The following is a 5,508-nucleotide window of genomic DNA, read 5'->3' on the forward strand; positions in this document are numbered from 1 at the left end:
GGGGCCCCGCCACTTACTTCATGCTCGCTCAGGGGCTTTCACTTGCCCCCAAACAAAAAAAAAAATGATGATCCAGGAAGAACACATGCATATCTGTGTCAACCACCCGGCCACCGCCGGTGAAAATCGACTCTGAACAGGTAAAACGCTGCACAATTGTCTAATGGTACGATGAAGATTTACTAAATTAAAATAAATTAATGCATTTATGAAGTACTGCCTTAGAGCAACATATCTGCCACTCTGGGGACTGTGATCAGCTTTGCATTTTAACCTGTTGATCGAGGCTACGAGGTCAGTGTGTTGCGTTAGCCACCATGTTGTGGGTTTGACGGGGCAGGTATTTCATGTAGCTTTACAAGTTTTTACATATTGTGTCATGTTTTTTTTTTAGAAATAGTCGAAGAGGGGTCTCACTATTGCTATGATTCGCAACATTGATTCGTTTTTCTTGCATTCTACCAGCTTATACTCTTCTCGTATTACTTTTTTTCAGTTGACTAGTAAAAAATGTGATTCAGGCAGACGCGGAGGTACAGAGGATGTCTCCCTATAATTGTGGGAAGACTATGAAAGTTAATTATACTGTTTCCTGGTGTCTGTTGCTAGTGTGTCATGGGGGCAACACCATGATAACACTTGGCAACTCTATATAACCTGTCACAGAGTTTACATGGTACATGACGCGATAACTGATCAATATTCAGCTGGCTAGATGTGACTGACCTAGCCACACCACAGTGAAATATTTATTGATCGTTAAAATAAATTTCATAGAAAATGAATATGATAATGATAAACTATACCAACAAGTTGATAAGACACACGTATAACAGCTAGGTATCTTTATTCTGAAACGTTTCGCCTACACATTAGGCGTCTTCAGGTTCAGTCAAGTACAGAGGAGGCAGCAGGAACAGTAGAGATGTAAAGATGTAATCAGGGATGATGGACTGACTACGTCGTCTTTATATCTCTACTGCTTCTGCTTAGCCTCGTCTGTATTCACATGTGTCTTACTTATCAACTCATAGACGATGACACATAAAACCTAGGTGTTTTAACGTGGCTGTCAAAAGGCGACTGTTGCAATGTTCACATGTATGTTGAACGTTATACCTCAAGGGGCGGGCACGTCGCCTGTGGGCGACCTGCACAAGGTCATGCGACTACAACTGGAGATTAAGAAGATATTCTTTTCCGTACTGTATATCCAGCGAGGCGTCTTTCGTTTCCATGCTCTATAATAATTATATAAATATACTGGTACTTCCTCTTTATTTATATGACTATAAATTCATCCATACTGACACCCTCTCGCCCACACTAGTCCATACTGACAGCACTCTCTTGCACACACATTGGAAGTTGAAAACTCAGATGAGTTAGGGGGATGTTAGGAAGTATTTCTTTAGCCTAAGAGTTGTCAGGAAGTGAAACAATCTGGAGAGTGAAATGGTAAAGGTGGGATCCATATATAGCTTTAAGAAGAGGTACGACAAGGATCTTGTAGCCAGAAGAATGAACCTAGTAACGATCAACGAAGAGGTGGGGCCAGGAGCTTTGAATCGACTCCCACAACCACCATACTACCTCACACACCATAGTCACAGCTCTACACATGCACACCACCATACTGACACTTCTCACACGCATCAATATACTGACACCCTTCTCACACGTATCAATATACTGATACCCACCTGACACACTACCATCCTGACACACCTCTCACTCATCTACGCACTCAGTACTGGTACCACTCTCCCGGAGCTAGAGAAATGATCTGTTCTTGCACTATAGAAAGTAGCATCATAATTAACTGCCAGTCTCATACAATAGAGAGTCAAGGTAATATCCCCAACAAAAACAGAGACAGCCCTGTAACAAATTTGAACCATATCTTCTGGTATTTAGAACTCTAGTGATGACTAACGTCTCTTTCTCTTAATTAATATGTGCAGTCTTTCATTAAGCAACTTCTTAGCTGTTAAGAGCATTAATATCTGTTATATTCTCAAGTATTGTTAACATAGAGCGAATTTACTGGTAAAGAAAATCTTCAAAAACATACCCGTATATAGACATTCTTCTCATTTTTAGTTAATTGTGTCACATATTTTCTCTTTCAACACTTCAAATTAACAAATACATTTAGAACACAAGTTATTATACCGCTGGAGCAATTCGCGAATAACTCACAATTTGGATATAAATTTTTTGACTAAGTTTGAGTCCATCCTGGAACATTATCATGTCGGCTTGATGAGATAGCGCTTCCCCATGAATATACAATAACAATGAACATAATGCAACAGGTGAATGTAGTGAACACCTTGCCAGCTTTCACTTAAGCAATGTGAAAGACGTTTTTGCAGTGTTGCAGACTTTAAAACTTGCTGCTTAGTGTTGCACTTATATGTACTTGCTGCTCAGTGTTGCAGACTTATGTACTTGCTGCACAGTTAGTGTAAACTTATGTACTTGCTGCACAGTTAGTGTAAACTTATGTACTTGCTGGTAAGTGTTGTAAACTTAGGTACTTGCTGGTAAGTGTTGTAAACTTAGGTACTTGCTGCGCGACTGTATCTAACTTAGTGCAGACACATTACCTGGGTTACAGAACTATGCTACTTAGCTGTACCCTTCAATAGGAGTACCTAGAGGCCGGAGAAACGCTCATTATCCAGGGAATTGAAACAACCCTCCGCTTCCTTGGATCAAGCAAAATTACCTCCCATTACAAAAGCGATGAATGATCCCAACGGGTTTAGCGCTTTCCTTAAATATGATAATAATAATCATTGTCATCTGCAAATGTTTAGCTTATTACACAGGCACATGCCTTTAGGTCCTTGTCTTCAATTATTACATTAATGGGAGAGCGATTAACCCGCAGGGGTCATACAGCGCCAGGGGGATTGGGAGGTAATCTGTTTCGATCCAAGGAATGGGAAGTCAGATTAAATTCCCTGGATCAAGAGCCCCTCACCGGCATCAAGGCACCTTGAAAGGATTCGCTAGCTACATATCTATATAAAATTTATAACTTGGCAAACTCTCATAGCACTAGTTGTAGATCCTTCCTCGGATCAAACTTGATTACCTCCCCTTCCTCAGGTGCTGTATGATCCCGCAATGGGTTTAGGGTTACCCCATTAATATGATAATAATTACTGTACTTTTGACCTATCCCAATGATGGTCCTAGCTGGTCCAGTGGCTAACGCGACGGTCTGGAGTTTCGAGACTCTCTGATCGTGGGTTCTATCCCCACCGTGGTATAGTTTAATGATAAGTCTGTGTGATTACAGACTTCAATAGTGAGAGATATTGCCATTGAAAAAATGACAAGGGCAAAATTACTATTATGTTGAAACGTTAAACCCGCAAGAATCATACCGCTTAGAGAATGGGAGATTACTAGGTTTAATTTCTTACATATACATCCCTTCACTAACATCAGGGCTCAGCCTCAACTTCGAAGTAATGAAATGCACAAAAAAACTCAGAAAATGTGTATATGCTATCATGTGATTTGTCAGGCAGTTATATAAGAGTACCGCAATAAATAACAAAAAGACACAATACCTTGACTGGAACAATACACAAATATAACTAACACATAGGAGAGAGGAGCTTATGACGACCTTTAGCCCGACTTGGACCACTGTGCGGGTTATTTGTGTAACCCAGTAAATTAAACATATGGGAACAATAAGTTATAAAAATCACATTTTTTCATCGGAATGAGGAGGTACATAAAACAATCCCAATAACTTTCATACATACGGGGAATTTCTTTATTTAACTGCATCGGGCATTGTGTAAATGTGTCTCATGGGTTATCAAGATACAAAATACTGAAAGGAATTTAAAATATAAGATACGATATTATATGTTAAAAAAATACATTGTTTTGATTGAAATACAGTAGAGAGTGTTTTGTTCAAGGTTGCAGTATATCAATTTATACATTAAAGAAAATGTGGCTAAATAGGCCAGTAAGAGAGAGGAGGAGGGGGGGGGGAGGGAGGCAATCAAAATGAAAGTATGAGATATTGACGGTTGTAGCAGTTCCCACGACAGGTCTGGTCGGTCTCTGACCTCTGTACATAGCATAGCAACTCTATAATATACTGGAAGAAACAACTTTCTAATTATAATAATGTTGGTAGAATTACCAACAATGTGTTAAGTAAATGGACACGTGTGTGAGCGAAACGTTGCCACATTAAAATGTTGCATTAGTTGCAATTGTGTCCTTGTACCTGTCTAATTGTGCAAATTTTTATAATTTTCTTCATTCAAAAATTTAAATCTGTAGGAGTTGTATTATACATCGCAGTCAGGTTTGATGCACGGAATCAGAGATCTCAAGTTCCTTGGATCAAGAACCCATCACCAGGTATTTTCTCAATGCATATTACTTAGAGAAATAACTTTTATATTTTACAGTAATATAAATTTTTAATTGATTTTAAATATCTCTCTGAATCTAAAATTTACAACAGGTAAAAAGCTGAAAAAAATGTGTAGACATTACCTAGGTTAATACCATATAAGTCATTGTTAACAAATTTCTCTTTTTATTTGTAATAAGCATATGCATATATATATATATATATATATATATATATATATATATATATATATATATATATATATATATATATATATATATATATATATATATATATATATATATATATATATATATATATATATATATATATATATATATATATATATATATATATAGGGAAGTACCACCTCTATAGCTGGACTGGGGACCCTCATCCTCAGAGAAGACAATAAACGTACCTCAGGGAAAACTCAAGGTTCTCCCCGGAACTGTTGGAATATTTTCTTCTCCTACCACCCCCTACATTTTATATTCTATGTGAACGTTTAATAATAAACAGATATATATATATATATATATATATATATATATATATATATATATATATATATATATATATATATATATATATATATATATATGTCGTGCCGAATAGGCAGAACTTGCGATCTTGGCTTAAATAGCAACGCTCATCTTGCATTGACACCATGCCTAACCCTTCTAGGGTAGGGTAGGTGCCTGAGCCCGAGCCTTTAGCTCGTAAGACTGTCATTCCCATTTGCCCCCTTGTGGCGGGGATGGCAGACCAGAGAGGCCTAGCTTGTGGCTAGGCCTGGAGACAGTTGGTCCCAAAGATGAGGAGGTACTTGTGCCTCCTCCCATGGGAGACTTCGGTCTCAGACACTCCCTAAAGAGGGAGCCAAGGCCGGGCCACCACTTGGAAAAGGCCCGGGCCGGGAGAATACCGGCTAATCTTTTAAGAAGAAAGAAGAAGCTCATCTTGCCATATAGGATAAGCGATAATTTGTGTATGCAATAATTTCGCCAAAATCATTCTAAACCTAACGAAAAATATATATTTCATTGTGTTTGTTTTGTATTAAATTACTGTAAACGTTTTTAAAATATATTTAGTAGGATTAG

Source organism: Cherax quadricarinatus, chromosome 61 (genome assembly GCF_038502225.1).
Source record: "Cherax quadricarinatus isolate ZL_2023a chromosome 61, ASM3850222v1, whole genome shotgun sequence".
In the NCBI taxonomy this organism is placed as follows: Eukaryota; Metazoa; Arthropoda; class Malacostraca; order Decapoda; family Parastacidae; genus Cherax; species Cherax quadricarinatus.